The sequence below is a fragment of the Ictidomys tridecemlineatus genome, chromosome 14 (assembly GCF_052094955.1).
Source record: "Ictidomys tridecemlineatus isolate mIctTri1 chromosome 14, mIctTri1.hap1, whole genome shotgun sequence".
Classification (NCBI taxonomy): Eukaryota; Metazoa; Chordata; class Mammalia; order Rodentia; family Sciuridae; genus Ictidomys; species Ictidomys tridecemlineatus.
This window is the reverse complement of record NC_135490.1, coordinates 53,480,263-53,500,909: the sequence shown is the minus strand read 5'-3', so window position 1 is coordinate 53,500,909 and position 20,647 is coordinate 53,480,263.

The window sequence follows — 20,647 nt, the reverse complement described above, 5'->3', positions numbered from 1 at the left end:
AATTGCAAAAGCTATCATTTCACAGGTCATCATAGTCACAATGCAGATATAAGAATATTTTATAAGATCTAGGATATTTTATTTAAAAAGATTCCTACTGTTGTCCTAGTGCAAACAATGAGAACAGGTCTCAACAGACTGTCTTTTATAAGGCTGGTTTTCATTGATTCTCAGCATGCTATGTCAGGACTTTTATCCTTTAGCAATATCATTTTAAATATGGTGTCCCGGCTTGGAAAACAATGTCATTAGGAGATGATATATACTTGGGAGCTAACAGATTGCCTTTATAATAGTTACTAGTCTTCATAACATGCAGTCTTTGTTTTCTTTGTTTTTATATTAAAACTGCATAATGAAGCCTTATTATATTTTTACTAGTTCATGTACCAGAAGGGGAACTTCACTCATGGATGAAAACATAAAGGCTTTCTCAGAAAAGGAAACTGACTCATTTGAAGAATTAACTTACCATTCAATTCCTAATTCCTTTGATTCATCAATACTTCCTAAGTTTTAATAGCCCTTTCCCTCCAGAATTCCAAGTTTTATTTTCATATTATTCTCAGTAATGAATATAATGATAGCTAAAGTTACTAAATTAGCTATAAGGGTAACTAACACTTGTTAAGTGTGTCTAGTGCTATTCTGGATTCTTTGTAAGTATGAAGTTATGTAATCATATTACTAGAACTTTGAATGAACTAGTAATATAACCCATATTTTAAGGAAACCCAAGGGTTGAATAAATCTAGGCAGTTCAGTTCAGGACCCTGTACTCATGGACACAATGCTAGGACAGAAAAATTTCCACTGAATTCCATGGTTTCATATCTGCAAGACTTTATTTAACTGTATGTACAGACAAGCTGAAACAAATGTCAAATAGTAAAAACCTTTGTTGAAAGAGGAAGACATAATGAATACAAAAATGAATCACAATTATCTTGGAGTCCAGAGAAATATAGCTAATTAAAATTAATCAGCTAATGAAAATTATCAAAGTATCACTACATCTTCATTGTTTTAAAGTTTAATTTATAAAATATTCACTAAGAGTGTATCTGTTGACAGCTTAATGTCTTAGAACAGTAGTTCTTAAAACTTGTGACCTTCCTTCTGCTTTTAAAAGTTATTCAGCACTCAAATCTTTGCTTATGTGAAGATTATCTATAGATATTTATTTTATTAGAAATTAAAATTCAGAAGTTGTTAAATATGAAAGTAATTTGTTAATTATTAGTTCATTTAAAAATGACAATGATATATTCATTATATATCTATCAACTAATGTTTTTTTTTTTTTTTTAATACAAGTACATTTTCTGGGGCTAAAGGTAAAACCCAGTTTTGGAGCACATACTGAGCATGGGTGAGGTTCTGGGTTCAATTACTAGAGTGCAAGCCACACAAACTCCCCCAAAATTGCATTTCCAAGACAAAACTATTCAGTGAGAAGAGTGATATTGTTTTTCATATTTGCAAATATCTCTAACTTTTGGCTGAATAGAAGATACCTACATTTTCATATCTGCTTCTACATTTCACAAACCAAGTAGCCTCTGGTGAATGCCAGTGTAAGCTTATGTCAAAAACAATGAAAGAAGTAAACAAGACTTTGGTGATATCATGAAATTACCATGGCAATCTTATGGACTCCCTGAAAAGTTTCAAGATGCTCAGTGGTCATAGATCACCTTTTTGAGAAATAATATGTTAGAATGATGGGCTAGGAGAAGCACAGACCTTAGGGTTTCCATTAGAACATTACATCAACCCTGGGTTGTCCTATTTTCAGTTGTCCAACCCCGTCCCCTTGCCAAACACAGCTTTGTAGGACGCTTCAAAATTTCTAAGGGATTTAAGTGCATTAAGTCCATTTCCATTCAAGAGATAATCAATAACTTTCACATATTCACAAATTAATTTTCTATTTAAAAGCTTTTTATGAAGGTAAAAAGCATAGAAATAAGTAATGACAAATTGAAAGTATTATCAAAGCATTTTTGAGGTTCGTAGTGAAACCCATTAATTATTTATTGTGAAAGAGCAAGGGTCTCCTTCAGGAACTGGCTTTTCCCCAGTTGTGTATTTCTCACATTAAGCAATCTGTAACAACCTATATTCACTTGTTTCCTCTAAGAGGATTCTATAAAACCTGGACCTAGGGGCTAGAGCTATGTGCTGTCTCAGTTTCTCAGAAACACCTTGCACTGTTGGCTGTCTTTTCACAGAGGCTGAATTCTTCCTGCAGGAGTAAATCCTTCATTTGGGGACAGAGAAACAGTCTTTCCTCTTATGAATCAGCTGCTTGTGCTGAAAAAGACTGAAAATGAACAAAGATATAATCTAATGTTAGATACTAATAAGTCCTATAAAAATAGTTAAGCAAGGTATGGACAAAGGAAGAGACAGGGCATTTGATAAGTTGGTCAGTGACATTGCTGAGAACTCAGGTGGACATTTGACACAAGACCTAAAATGATTGAGGGAAAAGTCCATTTCTGAAGTAAGAGCAGTCTGAATGGAAGCCATAGAAAATGTTAGTTCTCTGAGGACAGAAGTAACTTGACTTATTTGCAGTTGAGGAAACAGCAGGACAAAGTTTGGCTGGAGCCACATGAATGGTCAAGATTAAGAAACGGGGGGGGGGGAGTGCTAATTGTTCCAGGACAGCTCATAAAGTATTATGAGAAGACCATGATAGGTTATCACCCTGCATTACAAGAGTGCAAAAAGCTATTGGGTAGGAGAGTCTTATTCAAAGGGGCTCATTCCTAGTACATTGGGGATGTTGCCTGGAAGCAGGTAGCCCAGTGGGGAAAGATGTGCTGGGGGCTTTCCCTAGGATACTTACCTTAAGGGAAGAGTGTTGTTTCCTAAGCTCAGCATATTAAATTAATTTAATTTAAGTTAATTTAATTGAGTCCCACAAGCACAGCATATTCAATTTCTTTAAAAAATTCTTGAAAAACACTGTTTTTCTATGCAAGAAGTTTGAAATGTTTAAAATTCTTCATTCATATCGAAAAGTGGTTAGAAATAAAGCTTGTGGGACTCAATATGCCATCCCAATATAATCTGGGATTTTAACTGAAGAGTTGAAATGAAACAATCATAAGAATTTAGGTTGTCACTAATTCTATGTGGCAATTTAGGTAGCAGAGGCTTGATTCTTAGATTCTATCATGAATTCTAGAGTTTGAAAATAAAACCTTTCCTCTCAAAGACATTTTCACTTATATGCAATTTGGCCTCTAACAGGGTCTTTCTAGAAGCTTCCATAGCAACTTTCAGGGTTTAGACATGGAATGAAGCCTCTTTTCCATCCCCAGATTCAGTGACATGTTCGTTTAACATGGTTTATTGACTACCTCTTATATGAAAGGATTTTGAAGTATTTTTCAAACCAATGTATATAAACCCTCAAAATTTCCGAAGCATGCTTGGAGGCTGGCCAACAATGTATTGTCCTGACAGTATTAAGAGTGGAGTATCTTCTTATGGAGAATGTACATTTTTTTTTCTCTCTAGGGAAGCAAATTTGGATAGAAGTTATGGAGTGTTCTTGGGATTTCTGGGGATCTAGGAAGGGTGATCTTTCATTTCAGATTTTCTAATACAATAATCATGTTTCAATAGTCCATCTTTTGTTTACTGCTTTATTTGATGCCATCAAATCTAATTCCCAGTTTGATTTTTTTTTATGTTTTCATACATGTACTTTGGATAATGGGGCCTATCACATTCCACCATCCTTGCTAATCCCTTCTCCCCTCCCTTTCCCTCCTACCCCTCGAATTCATCTAATCTTCCCAAGTTCCCCCACCCTACCACACTACATGTCAGCCTCCTTATATCAGAGAAAACATTTGGCATTTGGTTTTGGGGGATTGGCTAACTTCGCTTAGAATTGTCTTCTCCAATGCTATCCATTCAACTGCAAAACCATGAATTCATTCTCCTTTATTGCTGAGTAAAACTCCATTGTGTATGTTTGCCACATTTGTTTTTCTTCCATGATCCACTGAAGGGTATCTTGGTTGGCTCCACAGTTTAGCTATTGTGAATTGTGCTGCTATAAACATTGATGTGGCTGTGTCTCTGGAGTATGCTGTTTTCAAGTCTTTGGGTATAGACTGGGAGGGATAGCTGGATCAAATGGTGGTTCCATTCCCCGATTTCCTAGGAATCTCCATACTGCTTTCCATATTGGATGCACCAATTTGAAGTCCCAGAAGCAGTGTATGAGTGTGCCTTTTCCCCCACATCCTCACAAAACTTATTGTTGTTTGTCTTCATAATAGCTGCCATTCTGACTGAACTGAGATGGTATCTCAGAGTAGTTTTGATTTGCTAGAGATGGTGAAAATTATTTCATATATTTGGTGACTGATGGATTATCCTCTTCTGAGAAGTGTCTGTTCATGTCCTTGGCCCATTTGCTGATTGGAATATTTGTAGGGTTTTTTTGGTGCTTAGATTTTTGAGTTCTTTATACAAACCAGAGATTAATGCTCTATCTATCTCTATGTGTGAGGGGTAAAAATTTGCTCCCAGGATGTAGGCTCTCAATTCACCTCACAGATTGTCTTTTTTGCTGAGAAGAAACTTTTTAGTTTGAGTCCATTCCATGTATTGATTCTTGATTTTAATTCTTGCGCTATAGGGCTCTTATTAAGGATGTTGGGGAGTAATCCCACATGATGGAGACGAGAGCCTAATTTTCTTCTATTAGAAGCAGCGTCTCTGGTTGTATTCCTAATCCTTGATCCATTTTGAGTTGAGTTTTGTGCATGGTGAGAGACAGGGGTTTAATTTCGTTTTGTTGCATATGGATTTCCAGTTTTCCCAACACCATTGGTTGAAGAGGCTATCTTTTCTCCAATGCATATTTTTGGTGCCTTTGTCTAATATAATTATAATTTGTGCATTGGTCTCTGTGTCCTATATTCTGTACCATAGGTATACCAGTCTGTTTTGGTGCCAATACCATGCTGTTTTTGTGACTATTGCTCTGTAGAATAGTTTATCTGGTATAGTGATGCCACCTGCTTCACTCTTCCTGCTAAGAATTCCTTTATCTATTCTGAGTCTCTTATTTTTCCAGATCAATTTCATGATTGCTTTTACTATTTCTATGAGAAATGACATTGGGAATTTGATCAGAATTGCATTAAATCTGTATAGTGCATTTGGAAGTATGCTCATTTTGATAATATTAATTCTGCCTATCCAAGAGCAAGGTAGATCTTTCCATCTTCTAAGGTAGTCTTTGATTTCTTTTTTTAGGGTTCTGTAGTTTTCATTGTACAGATGTTTCACCTCTTTCATTAAGTTGATTGCCAAGTATCTTCTTTTTTTTTTTTTTTGAGGTTACTGTAAATGGGGTAGTTTTCCTCATTTCCTTCTCAGAGGACTCATCACTGATACACAGAAATGCCTTTGATTTCTGGGTGTTGATTTTATAACCTGCCTCTTTTTTGAATTTGTTTATTAGTTCTAGAAGTACTCTGGTGGATCGTTTTGGGTCTTCTAGGTATAGAATTATACTGTCAGCAAATAGTGCTAATTTAAGTTCGTCTTTTCCTACATGTATCTCTTTAATTTATTTTGTCTGTCTAATTGCTCTGGCCAGTGTTTCAAGGACTACGTTGAATAGAAGTGGTAAAAGAGGGCATCCCCAAATTGTTTCAGTTTTAAAAGGGAATGCCTTCAAATTTTCTCCATTTAGAATGGTGTTGGCCTGGGGCTTAGTATAGATAGCCTTTAGGATGTTGACATAGATTCCTCCTATCCCTAGTTTTTCTAGTGTTTTGAACATCAAGGAGTGCTGTATTTTGACAAATGCTTTTTCATAGGATTCTTATCTTTGAGTCTGTTGATGAGGTCAAGGAAGCCTCCACCAAGATTTAAAATAAAGGCCTGGCAGTTCAACTTATAACAAGTTCATAATCCCTGTAAGAGGCCCTGATGTGGGTAATGTGGGGAAACTGTGAGATGGAAGCTGAAGCTGCCATAGAGACCCTGGGATTAAGAGATGTCAGTACTGAGGATCATGAGCCAAGGAATGTTGCTGGCTGAGGATAGAGCAAATCTGAGAGGCCATGGGACAGGGCTGCCAAAATATTTTAGAGCACACAAGATACAACCCTGTGCCCCACACAGGACATGAAGATATAAGACTTGTTGGCCAACTTGGGTTTTAGTCTTGATTTGGTCCCATCTCTTCTTTCTATGTGCCAATTTCTCCCTTTTGGAATGGGAATATTTATTCTGTGCCATGTATACTGGAGATCATACTTACATACATATGTGTGTGTGTGTGTGTGTGTGTGTGTGTATAGAGAGAGACAAGAACTCACAACCAAGAGGTGTCTTTTGACATGAAGTCTTGGGCAATGATGGAACTGTTAAGGATAAGAGGACTCTTTAAGATGCAATGAGTGTATTATGCACAGTGAGATGGACATAACCTTTTCTAGATCAGGCGTGGCATGTGATGGTTTGAGATTAGGTGTGCCTGAAAAGCTCATTTGAGTTAATGGAGGAATGTTCAGAGGTGAATGATTTCATTATAAGCATGGTAACCTAATCAATAGATAAGTCCTTTGGGTGGATTAATAATTGGCAAGGACCACTGTACTGGGTTGTAACTGTGGAAAGGTGGGGTGTGGCTGGAAGATGGAGGCCACTAGTAGCATGCTCTTGGAGACAATATTTTGACAATTGCTTTTTCATAAGATTCATATCTTTGAGTCTATTGATGTGATGAATTACGTTTATTGATTTCCATATGTTGAACCAACCTTGCATACCTGGGCCCAATCCCACTTGATCATGGTACAGGATCTTTTTGATGTTTTTGTATTTGATTTGCCAGAATTTTACAGAGAATTTTGCATCTGTATTTATTAGAGATATTGATCTAAAGTTTTCTTTCTTTGTTGTGTCTTTGCCTGGTTTTGGAAACAGGGTAATATTGGCCTAATAGAGTTTGGAAGTGCTGCCTCTCCCATTCCAAAAGGGAGAAATTGGTACATAGAAAGAAGAGATGGGACCAAATCAAGACTAAAACCCAGGTGTTCCTTCTTAACTCTCTGCTTTGTGGCCGCCATGAGGTGAGCAGCTGCCTTTCAAACTGTCCTTGTATCCAACTGTTCTGCTTCACTTTTGGCCCAGGGCCATGGAGCTGGCTGCCTATGAACTCACACCTCTGAGACATAAAATGTTCTGCATCACCTTAGCCCCAGAGCAACGCAGTCAGCCAAACATGGACTGAGATCTCTGGAAAATGCAACGCTAGGCAACAGGAAGAACACTGAACACTTTCAATGTGGTGTAGAGAGAAGGATATGTATGTGCTTTGGTCAGGATGAGAGGGAACTCCTCCCAAACAAAATATACATATTTTACCTGAAATAATACCAGAGTCAGGCACCATTACTGGCTCAAGGATCCTGTGGGACAGTTCCAGGGACCACTGTAATGGTTTTCTAAATTGATAGTGTGGTGGAAAGTATAGAGGAAAAATTGACTAGAGCTATTGGGGGCAACTGATGGTGGTTTGACTCTGGATGGCTACAGTCATGTCCAGTAGAACCATGGAGATATTTTTGGAGCCAAGTGGAATGACTGCCTAAGTAACCCAAAGGAAAGCAGCCTCAGAATGACCCTCTGGTGGGTGAGGATAACTGTATGGTGGGTGTGGGAGAAGAAGCAGCACAGAGTCGGGAGAACCCTGAGCTCAGACCAATTGGGGGTGGGGGTCTCTTCACCCTGGAGCCTTCCTTGACCAACCGTCTTGGCTCACGTCCTTCCTGCGTCATGTGTTCCAGCCACATGTCACAAAGGCTAAACTCCAGTTCAGCCTTTGGTCGAAGGAGGAGCTGGCTTCTCAGCCAAGCTGCTCTGTGCTGACTAGCGTTGGACTAGTGTGGACTTCTGCCTAGTGACAAGCCAAAGGTGCCCTCAATGGGCAGTCTTTTGACCAAGTGCGGTTGCAGGCCACGCTACAGGGCTCTCTTGGGCCGTCAGACTCCCCTCCGCCTTGCCTGTGAGGCTCCCTCTCCTCACAGGGACCACCCCGCTGCACCTGCCTCTCCCCTCAGCCCTGCCAGCAGGAGTTTCTTCCAGGATCCCCGACCTCAGGGGCCTCCTGCTGCTGGCAGGGACAGAGGCCCACTCTTCTCTTGGGGGATCCTGCTGCCCGTGTCCTGGGGGTCCTTCCGCAAAAAAACAGTGCTATCCTGGAAGAACTCACGGATGTTCTGACCCTAAATAGCAGTAAGGATGCCCCCTCCTAGGTGTAGACCACTCCTCCTGCCTTCAGTTCCTCAGCTCATCCACCAAGATGAGGGGCCCATGACAGCTGCTTGATGCCCTGTTGGTGCGTCTAAGGATGCTGAGCTCAGGGCCCAGGAACAGCTGGAAGAAGGCAAGATCCACCAGGAGGAGGAGGAGGAGGGGGAGGAGGAGGAGGAGAAGGAGAAGGAGGGGGAGGAGGAGAAGCTGAAGGAGGAGAAGGATGAGGAGGAGGAGGAGGAGGAGGAGGAGGAGGAGAAGGAGAAGAAGGAGGAAGAGGAGGAGTACAACACTCAGGGAGACCTCAGTGCCCTGGAGCCCAGTTCTTGGCCCACAGAGAGAAACAGTATTCCAGAGAGGGCCCAGGTGTCTCCCAAAAAGTTGACATATGGGAGCCCTGTCACCTGCAGCTCCCACCGCCCTGCTCACGGAGTGCTTGTCCTGCTTAAAGCTGAGAGCTTCTTAACACTGGACAAGTGGGCCTAGGAGCTTGTAGGTGAACTGGATCTGCCCACCTGTCCAGCCTCCCAAGCATCCATCCAGGGAGAGCAGGGCCTAAAACCGACCTGTGTTCTATCCCAGAGTTGGCCCTCACTAACTGCTGCTTCCAGGAGGCCAAATAAAAGAAAAAATCTCATGCCAGTGGCCCTACCAACACTGATTGCCTGGCATCAGGATGGGCTGCCCCCACCTGCAAAGCGGCCACTTTTATGTACAAAAGGCACCCTGAGGAGGGTTCAGAGTGCCAAAAGTAACAAAGTGGAGCCTGAGGCAGAAGTCTCACAGGGCAGAAGAGAGGATCTGGAGGACTGCACCACCACTGTCCATTCATCCTCCCCATCTGCAGGCCCTTCCTGGAATGCAGGCCCCCTCCCCCTACCCACTGACCCCTTTCCCATAGCAACCATCCTTGCCAGCAGGCAGTTGGAATTCCAGCCTGCTGGGCCCCTGAACCTACCCATCCCTCCACCTTCCCCCTCATGTAATAAAGATGAGGGGGAAATCCCAACTTCCATTCCTCTGCCTCCTCCCACTAAACCTCCTTCTCCCTTCAGCCCCAGTCCCCAAGTTGGAGTTACCCCTAATGTGTTTCACCCAACCACACAACTGTCAAGACCTGTGATACCTCCCAGTTTCCACCTCCCCATACCTCATACCCAGGTCCCTTTCCCCTCCAATCCTACCTCTTCCAGAACTGAATCCCCAATCCCCATGTGTATTGATTCTCCTCCTTTCTTCTTTTTATCCTCCTCCTCTCCCTCCTTACCCTCTCCCTATTCCCTCTTCACCTCCTCCTCCCCCTCCTCCTCCCCCTCCTCCTCTCCTCTTTCTCCTCCTCCTCCCCTTTCTCCTCCTCCTACTCCCCTCCTCCTCCCCCTCCTCCTCCTTTTTGTCTCCTCCTCCTCCCACTCCTCCTCTTCCTCCTCCTCCTCCTTTTTTCTCCTCCTCCCCCTCCTCCTCCTCCTCCTTTTTATCCTCCTCCTCCTCAATTTCTTCCTCCTCCCTCTCGCCCTCTTCCCCCTTCCCCTTCTCCCCTTCCTCCTCCGCCCCTCCCCTTCTTCTCCTTTTCCTGCTACTCTTACTTCTTCTCCTCCTCCCCCTCTTCCTCCTATTCCTTCTCCTCCCCCTCCCACTCTCCCTTTTCAACCTCTTCTTTTTTCTTCTCATCCTCTCCCTCCTTCCCCTCCTCCTCCACCTCCTCCTTTTCCTCCTCCTCCTCTTCTCATCCTTGCCCTCTTCCTCCTCCTCCTCTTCCTCCATCTCCTTTTCCTCCTCCTCTTCCTCTTTCTCCTTTTAATGTTCCCTTTCCTTTGGCTGGTCCTCCTCCTGCCCCTCTTTCTTCTTCTCCTCATTTCTTCCTAAGACCCACTCCTGTCCCTTCCACCCACAACCCCAATACCCAGGGCCAACACTCCGCCCCTCCAACCCTCATTGCCATGTCATCGGCTCACCTTTCCCAGAATCCCGCTGTGCTGCCTGAAGATACGGCCATGGACACTACCCCCCCTTCCATGGTGGTCATTTTCAAATCTTTTGTGTTCAGTGACAGCTCTGGCCCACACCACAGTGTCCATGGCCGTAGGCAGCACAGGCAGCCAGCAAAGGGACCAGTCCTCCCAGGCCCCCCAACCCTTCAGTTCTCCCAACCCAACCCCAATCTGTCCCATTCCTTTGTCCCACCATCCACCCCTCAGCCTGCATCTGGAAACCCTCCTGGACAGCAAAGAGCCTCTCTTCCCAATGCCCCCATGGTTACCATGCTGCCAGTGAAGGTCCACTCACCGGCCTCCACCCTGACACAGAGGGCCTCTGCACCACCAACCTCCCAGGCTGCCAGTGAAGAGCCCATGGATATGACTCCTTTTTCGAAGGCTGTCATGTTCTAGTCACCTCCTGCCTGCCAAGTTCTTAGACTGATTCGACAGCTATTTCTATATTGTAGGCCTGGTGCCACATATTTGGGATTTGATTTCTGCTTGCTATTTCTTCCCAATGTTAGTTTTGAGGTAAAATGTGCTTTGCAAATGTTGGCTTTTGACATAATAGCTGAAGGCATAATTACCAATGAAGCAGCGCATGTGTGTACATGCTCACACACACACACACACTCACACAGACAGAAATGCCACAGTCTTTGCCTCTAAATTTCAGAAGTAGGCAAACTTGAAAATTTTCTAAAACCATAAAGGAGACTAAAGAGATATGATAAGTGTATGAACTGTGGGAGCCTGGACTTCAATCAAGCATGGAGGATGACAACAGGACAACTAACAAATTGGGCTATAGACTGGAGTAAAGTATTGTGTCAAAGTTAGTTTCCTGAATGTAGGAATTTTCCAGGGTTATGGGAGAGAATGTGCTGTCCTGGAGAATTCACAGCAGAGTAAAGCATTAAGTGTACAGGGGTATGAGACACACATACTCTTCTCAAACTGTTGGGAAAAGTGTAATTAGGGAAAGAAGCAAGATAATGTACATGTGGAAAAATGTGAAAAGTCTGTGACTCCTCCTAGAAATTCCAAATAACTCTCATGGAGAGACAGAAAATAAAGTTCGTCCAGGAAGTTTCAGGGGTCTTCCCTCCCCCACTAGGAAGAAAAGTTTGGCATTCATTTTCAAATACAATGACTTCAATAATTCACATGTATAGATGAATCTTCCAACTATTATAATATAGACCTGTCTCCCTCATTAATGATATATTAAAATCTTTAAAAGCTGTTGCTCAACAAGATTGGTTCAATAAGATTGGTTATATCAATTGGGAAAGGCCTTATAAAAATTCTCTTAACAGTCTTATGGAATTCTTAAGTTTGAAAATCCTGCAGAATGAAAAGAAAACATCTAAAATGACTATAAAGCATAAATCACAGTGGATTGTAACTGATGAAGAATGAGTGCATGTTGTGTTTACACAGAAAGCAGAATCGGGCTTTACAGGAGGAAACGTGACCAGGCCAGAAACAGGGCAGCAATGAAGTTAAGTAAGTTGTCAACAGTTTGATAGCACCATGACTTTGACCATGAAACTGTTCCATGATGTATGTCCTCATGAGAACCCTGAGGTGCCGGTTTCCATGACTCTGTACACTATGCTTTGCTTTGCTTCACATTCTCTATATTGAAGAAGCTGGAGTAGAGCAGCTTTCTATTTCTCAAAAACATTACATTTATCTCTCATCTCATCCCCCTAATATTTCAGGTTGCTTAAAAGATAACAAAATACTATTTGATAACATATGTTAAAGGAGGAGAAAATGCAAAACTAGAGGTAGAAACATAAACAAGGAGTAGAAAGAGGCCACTCTGTAAATGCTTGCCATAATGCCATTGACCTTGTTCTGAATCAACTTGGGGTCAATTGAAGGTATTTTTTGTTTGATTACTTTTCAGGTTTTATTTTATTTTTATTCTAATTTTTTTACATGAGAGCAGAATACATTACAGCTCATATCACACATATATAGAGAGCACATTTTTTCATATCTCTGATTGTATGCAAAGTATATCCACACCATTAGTGTCTTCATACATGTTCTTAGGGTAATGATGTCCATCTCGTTATACCATTTTTTTTACTCTTAGGCTCCCTCTCTTCCCCTCCTACCCCTCTGCCCAATCTTGAGTTCATCTAATCCTCCCATGCTCCCCCTCCAAATCCCACTATGAATCAGCCTCCTTATATCAGAGAATATATTTTGCATTTGGTTTTGGGGGGATTTTCTAACTTCACTTACCATTATATTCTCCAACTCCACCCATTCACCTGAAAATGCCATGATATTGTTCTCTTTTGTTGTTGAGTAGTATTCCATTGTGTACATATACCATATTTTCTTTATCCATTCATCTACTGACAGGCATTTGAGTTGGTTCCACAGTTTAGCTATTGTGAATTCTGCTGCTAGAAACAGCAGAATTCACAATAGCTGATGTGGCTCTGTCCCTATAGTATGATGCTTTTAAGTCCTTTGGGCATAGACCAAGGAGTTGGAGAGCTGGATCAAATAGTGATTTCATTCCCATTTTCCCAAGGATTCTCCATATTGCTTTCCATATTGGCTACACCAATTGGGAGTCCCATGAACAATGTATGAATGTGCCTTTTTCCCACATCCTTGCCAACACCTATTGTTTGTATTCTTAATAGCTGCCATTCTGACTAGAGTGAGTATAAATCTTAGAGTAGTTTTGATTTGCATTTCTCTAATTGGTAAAGATGTAGAACTTTTAAAAATACATGTGTTGATTGATTGTATATCATCTTCTGAGAGGTATCTCCCCAGTTCCTTAGCCCATTTGTTGATTGGGCTATTTGGTTTTGTGGTGTTTCATTTTTTTGGGTTCTCTATATACTGTAGAGTTTAGGGCTCTATCTGATGTGTGACTGGTAAAAATTTGATCCCAAGATGGAGGCTCTCTATTCACCTTGCTGATTTTTTTTCTTTTGCTGAGAAGATTTTTAGTTTAATAGATCCCTTTTATATGATTTTAATTGTTCCACTATAAGTTTCTTATGAGGGAAGCTGGTGCTTAATCCAACATGATGGAGATTTCTGCCTACTTTTTCTTCTAGTAGATGCAGTCTCTGTTTAATTTTGATTCACTTTGCATTGAGTTTTCTGCATGGTGAGAGATAGGGGTTCAATGTCATTTTGTGGCATATGGATTTCCAATTTTCACAGCACCATTTGTCAAAGAGGCTCTCTTGTCTGCAATGTATGTTTTTGGTGCCTTTGTCTCATATAAAATAACTGTAATTATGTGGGTTACTCCCTGTCTCCTCTATTCTGTACCGTTGGTCTATGAGGTGATTTTGATGCCAATACCATGCTGTTGGGTCACTATTGCTCTGTAGTATAGTTCAAGGTCCTCAGCCTGCCTTCTCTCATTCATGCTTCCTGACGGCAGAATATGTAGGTCACTGCAGTGCAGTCCCAGTAGAGATCAGAGCTGTGAGGGGGTGTCAGTGATGCAGCATGCAGCAGGGACAACAAACACCATGCAATAGGGCCCATGGAGCATGTCCCTGTACTGGACCATAGTAGAAATAACCCATATGAGTGCCAGGTCAGAACTTTGTCTTTTGCATTTATCTTAGTTGGCAAACACAGGGGTGCTGAACTCTCTTTGCTTTTGGATATAGAGTGACACAAGATTCCAGAAAACAGCAAAAACAAACCATCACTTGTGAAAGGACACATTTTATTCAAAATCTTTCCATTAGTCTGGCCTCCTATAGTTTCATTCAAGGGACCGTTCTTATTGCTCTCAGCATGGTTTCAATGGACTTTTTTCATCACAGGACAAATCGTATTTGAACAGGACACTATTAAGTGTTACAGTTTTCAATATGAGGTGTCCCACACAAGCTCCTGTGTGAGACAATGCAAGAAATATTTGAGGTGAAAAGATAGAGTTACAGGAGCTTTAATGCATGCATAGGATTAAACAAGAGACAAGTGTAGGCTGGTAGATATTGGCTAGAAAAAGTAGTTCTATGTGAATGTGTCGAGGGGTTTCCATTTTGTGCCTGGTGAGTTGCCGCCTCTGTGCTTCAAAGTGGCCATGCCTGAGCTGCTTTCTTAAACAACACTCTTCTGACACGATGTTTGGCCTCATATTGGGCCCAGAGTTAGGAACACAGCTGACTAATGGTCTACCTCTGAATCTAAGAAAGATAAATTTTTCCTCCTCTAATTATTCTAGTCATCTCTTTCATACAGACAAAAAAAGCCACCTAGAATAGAAATAGGTGTCAACAGGTGAGTTGTTTGCAGTGACTTGCCTAAATATTTGGTTCAAAAACTTGTGAGGACTTTGGTAATTGGGATAGATACTTTGAATAGTTTAGAGATGTAAGCTGGAAAAGCTCTGAACATTATTAGTGAACTTATCATGTGATTCTGGTGGAAGCTCTAAACAACAATGCTGATAGGATTGTTGCTAGGAAACATTGTGCTCATGAGTTTGCACAGGAGGAGGATTCTGCTGGAAAAGGGAGTATAAGACATTTATGTTACATTCTGGCAAAGATGTTGTCTACTTTATGCTTATGTCCTATCACATTCCTGTGGTTAATTTAGAGGTGATATACTCATTACTCTGATGGAAGAAATGTCAAGGAAGCACAGCATTCAAGCAATGATATGGATGTTTCTAGCAGCTTTTATTCATGGAGAAGGTGGAGCTCAAGGAAGAGTGTAAGCTTGCATTTTGGTCAGAAAAGGGGGAGTAATTCTGGGCCTCAGGAATTGTGGTTGTTAATGCATTACAGTCACCAAAGAGATTCTAAAAACTTACACAAACAGAGTAGAGAAGTAGCTTAAGGTCATTTCAGGAATTGGCCAGATTCACAAATCATGTTCACAAGATATGAATATACAAATTCCACTGAGAAGAGAAACTACTAGGAAGTTTGTTCTCCATGCTCACTCAGCCACACAAAACTCGCCCCTTCCATGTTCCTCAGAGGCTTGGCTACTGCTTGAGATGGGGACAGACACTGACTTCAAGCATGTGGTGCTTGTTCTGCAGGAATGCAGAAACCTGGAGTTAGATGGTCATAAAGGCTTTCATAGGATTGCAAAGGTCGACCTGGAAGGTCAAAGTGTAACAAAGTGAGAATTCATGTAAGTAGGCCCTAGGAGGGTCATGTGTGTAGTTGTAGAAGGAAGTTAAAGCTTCAGTAGTGACCCTTGGGACTAAGAGATGCTGGCAATGTGGACTATATGTCAGGAGAGTTCTGGCTAAGGATACAGTTAGCCTATGTGAGAGGACATGGGTCAGGGCTGCCCAAGTCCTTTGGAGCCCACTGTCCACAACATGTGCCCAGATGCTGAGCATGGGGAAAGAGGACTTGTTAGCCCAACTACATTTTGGTTTTGATCATAGCCAGCTTTACTTTCTGTGTGCCTATTTCTCCCTTTGGAATGGAAATACCTACTCTATGCCACTGTACCTTAGTTATACATGAGTTGATTTTGATTCCTACAAGGTCTGAAAACCAAAAGTCTGATTTGAGTCCCAGAAGAGACTCTGAACTTGCAGTCTGGGGCAATGCTAAAACTATTTAGATTTGGGCATCTACTGTAAATATACTGCACACATTTTCCAGGGTGAGATGTTAATAGCTTTGGGGGATCATGGGTGGCATGTAAAATTTTGGAGTTCGGTGTATCTCAAAAGCTGAAGTGAGTCAATGTGGGAATAATCAGAGGTGAAATTATCACATTATGAGTTTGGTGCCAGAATCCATGAATAAATCCATTGGGTGGATTTATAATTTGGAAGAAGTGCTGCGTTGGTTGCTAAATGGAGAATGTGTGTGCCTGGAAGAAGGAGGTCACTGTGGGCATGTCCTTGGAGATTATATTTTGTCACTTGTTCCTCCTTTCTTTCTGCTTCATAGAAGCTATGAATTTAGAGGCTTCTTGCAAACTACCCTTCTTCCATGATAATCTTTCTCACCTCATGACCAGAGTAATGAAGCTGGCTTCCCTTAAGCTGAGACCTCTGAAACTCAAACTTTCTGCATCAACATGGGTCAGAGCAGAGCAGACAGCCTAACATAGACAAGGAGATCTCTGAGAAATGTTGTCCTTGGCAACAGCAAAAGAATACACGTATCTACTACCATGCAGCAAACTCAATGCAAACTCAATGCAAAGTGGATCACAGCCAGTGCAATATGGCAAGGAAAACAAGTGACAAGGCCCAAAGGAGCTTAAAAAGAGAATACAAAATTTTTGTTTCAGATGATATAATTTATGGGTTTAGAAATCCAAAGGAGTCCAAATAGTCAGAATTAGTAAATAAATATTGCAAGAATAATATAAAACAAATAATAAAATTCAATATGTCTTGGGGTATCAGATACAAAATATGCAGAACAAAAATACTAAATTGATGTGTTTTCTGATAGTATCAAATAAATAAATACCTAAAAATTAATGTAATGAAAGATGTATATGACCTTTATGATAGTGCAACACAAAGCACAGGTGGTAAAATGTTGACTGTTATGATGAGATAAAATTTTTATAGGCACATAGAAACTTTTATGGAAATTTCAACATTCCCACATGTTTTATTTTCTTTCACAAACACATTAGATTAGAAACACAAAAACCCAAACCAAAGTGGGTCCTTCACAGACAGTTTGAAAATAATTATGGTTTTTTTTTTAGAAAAGTCCTACTTACAAAAGGAAACATCCATATTTGTTAATATAAAAATGACAGTCCTTATTTAATTAATAAATAGATTTAATGTAGTTTAAGTTAAAATTCCAAGAGCATATTTGAGTGTGTAGAAATTGAGACCTGAGTCTGAAGGTCATGTGGAAATGCAGACCCCAGGGAAGAGCCTAGGCAGGGGGAAGCTGCAGCGGCCTCCCTGCACCACAGAGGCGCAGCTCTTTATCAAAAGCTGTACAGGACATGGCTGCCAGCTTGGACAGATGCAGCAGGACCACAACCGAGCTTCCCCAGACAAGCCCACACCTGTGCAACCACCTGACTACAGCAAAAGACACACTGCACACGCAGAGTGGGAGCAAACGGCATGGTCTAGTAGCAGCCCTAAGTGGCTCCTGTGGTGCGTCCCTCCACATGCAAATGGCAGCCAAAGAGGGATGTTACCATTAATATCCCAGGTTAACAATGCACTGGTACCCAGAACCTAGAAGGACATCTTCATGGGCTCTGAGTAACTAAAACCTTATACTTGGTGCTAAAATTGTGAAGCATGAAGGACAGAGAAGAACCGGGTCGGACCACTTCCCGGCTAAGAGCATCCATTCCCAAGAAGACGCAGCCATGAGGTGGAAGACACACACACAGTGAGGCAGGAAAGAGTGGAATCCACGTGGCACATGTGCCCAGGTCCTAGGTGGGAGTGTGCGAGTCAGTCAGAGGTGCAGGTGGCTCAGAACGCCCTCGACCTGGGACCCTTCATGAAAGCCAACATCCAAATGGTCGAAAACTCACACGGGGTCTGCTGCCCTCTGTTGGTCATCAGAGGGATGAAATGACGCCATAATTCAAAGCCAGTGCACGTCCACCAGGAGGTCCAAATGTGGATGATGGGCAGGAGCAGGCCTTGACCTAGCCGCGGAGTGGATGAGGCTCATGCGCTGCTGGTGAGCATGCACTGGGAACAGCCTGTTTAGGAGAATCTTTGCTGACAGCTCAACAAGCCCACATCTTTCACAAGCAAGTTCATCCCTCCATTGGCACCTCAAAGACGTGCACACGTAGATTCTTCAAAAGACACATCAAAAGCTTGTACCAGCATTATTCCCTATGTTCGTACTAGAAATATCCCAGATGTCCATGAATAATGGAAAGGAAACATCACGCTCCGTGTATTGCACAATGAAGTGCTCGGAGCAGGAGAGCCCTCACCTACGATGCCCGAAGCACCTCAGCTGCTCGTGCTGGATGAAACCTCAGGGCACAAAGGACAGAGAGGCAGAACTCCCATGGAGTGGGCAGCAGTGGGCTTCCCCAGGAGGCAGGGACCCGAATCGTCCTGACCTCAGTGCTGACTCTTGCAGGAGGGCGTCCACCTAGTGGAGGGTCACGCAGCAGCAGTGCATCTAGGTTCCACTTCCCCTTCTGTGTGGGTGCCGGACTTCAAAAGTTCACGGACAAGTTAACCCCTCTTTATGTCGGAAAGCATTTCCTAAATTCAGAAGATAACTGGGCATCTTTACCAAACAAGAATGTTTATTAAACAACAACAACAACAAAAAACTAGAAATACCCAGAAAAAAATGAATCTAAGGTGGAGCAGCTTAGAAACAGTCCCTTGAAGTAGGAAAAAAATGAGATATAAAAGTCAGCTGCCGACACTTCTGTTCACTGTTATATTGAAAATACCAACCAGCACAAAAACAATGAAAAACAATGAAAAAATAGAGATGCAGGATTTCAATTTAGCATATCAATGGATATGCTAAAATTACCATTGTTTGTAGAGTCAATAATTGTTTATAAAAAATCAATTTAATACATGGAAGAACTTTTAGAAATGATAGAAGGGTTTAGCAACAAAATTCAAGAAATCTGAGTTGAAAGATTTAATAATCAAGCATTGATATTTGTTTATTAATGGTCATCAACGTGCCCCACTCATATAAGATGTTAGCAATAAGGAAAGCTATGTTAAAATCACAATTTTTCTATAAATTTTAAAACTGCTGAGGCTGGGGATGTGGCTCAAGTGGTAGCGCGCTCGCCTGGAATGCATGCAGCCCGGGTTCGATCCTCAGCACCACATACAAAGATGTTGTGCCCGCCGATAACTAAAAAATTTCTCTCTCTATCTCTCTACCTCTCTCTCTTTAAAAAACACTGCTTTCAAATAAAGGCTTATTTTTAAAAATGCCATTTGGTGGATAAGAAGATCTACCAGCATAAAGCTGTCAATTATTCCTAGTGTGATATGATCTTTAGATTCAAATCACTTTTCCCAAATACCTAAAAAGGATATTAACAGAACTTTAAGATGATTCTAAGATTCATACAGAAAAGTAAAGGTATAGGAAATCCAGGATGATTCTGAATGAGATGGACGAGGAAAGGAAACAGACTTGTTTTCCTCCACTTTTACAGAAAGTCATAATATTCTGGTAAGGGGTCATGGGGGTGGGGGGAGGCAACATAAGATATGGATCCCAGAAGCAAACTCATGATATAAATGAAGCTTCAGATTATGATAGGAGGAGCACCTTAATAAATAGGAGAAAATGGGGCTGTTGGTAAGCAGAACGGAAAATAAAATGAACCCCTACCTCACTCCATAGACACAACCAGCTCCAAATGTATTTATTTAATGATGGCAAAAACAAAACTGCCAATCTTCTCATGGAAAAAAATAACTGAGTTTCTTTTGGAATTCATAATAGGGAAAGATTTATTCAATGCACTAATTAAAACTAGAAATAAATAGATTAGTGTATTTAATTTGTTTTTATTTAAATGTTGTGTACAGGCAAATGCATACAGGGCCAGAAGATGTAGAAGAGACCTCAGCCTTGTTAGTAAATGGGTCCCTTTCTACACACATTTGATTGACAAGTTTGCTAAGTAACAACTGGAGGATAGGAGTGCCCAGGGTGCTCTCTTTGTTTCAAGTGGGAGAGAAAATTGTGGATCCCCTGTGAGAGCAGCTAGCATTAGCTTTTGGAGGTGACTATTCAGACGCTCTCTGGCCCTCAGGTCTGTGTGCACATTCCAGGAGGGGCTCACAGGCCTACAGCAGCTGTGGTGTCCAGGGGTGTCATGTGAGTCCCCAGCTTGCCCTGTAAGCCCAGGACGCTCTGCCTCTACCTCAGTTCTTCAGATTGCCCTGCAGGGTCTCAGCCTTGGAGACCTCTGGGGGTCCAGGTGTGCTCCTGTTCGCGATCCAAATACAGCACTTCTGTTCTGCTGGGCTGACATTCCAGGGTCCTGGTCCAAATGACAAAATGCAGACTGAGCTACTTGTACCTGCAGCGCAGGACATAGGGCCTGCTCACGGGGTGAAGGCTTAGGTCACACACAGGCAGGGTCTTCCTGACTGGGTGGGCTCCTCCTGGCCACCGTGTGGCTAAAGGTTTTTACACAACTCGGGACAGAAAGGACACTGGTAAAATGAGAGCAGGCAATGGCAGGGTCCCCATTGACAAGGGACCAAAACAAGGACACAAAAGAACTGGAGGTGCCAGGCCCTGATGGGAGGCCCAGTCCTTGAAAATCACCTCGGAATGTGGAAGGGGTGCAGGATGGTCTGAGAGGGAGGAGCAGTGGAGTAGAATCCAGAAGCACCATGTATCTCCCCACGTTGATCGTCCTCC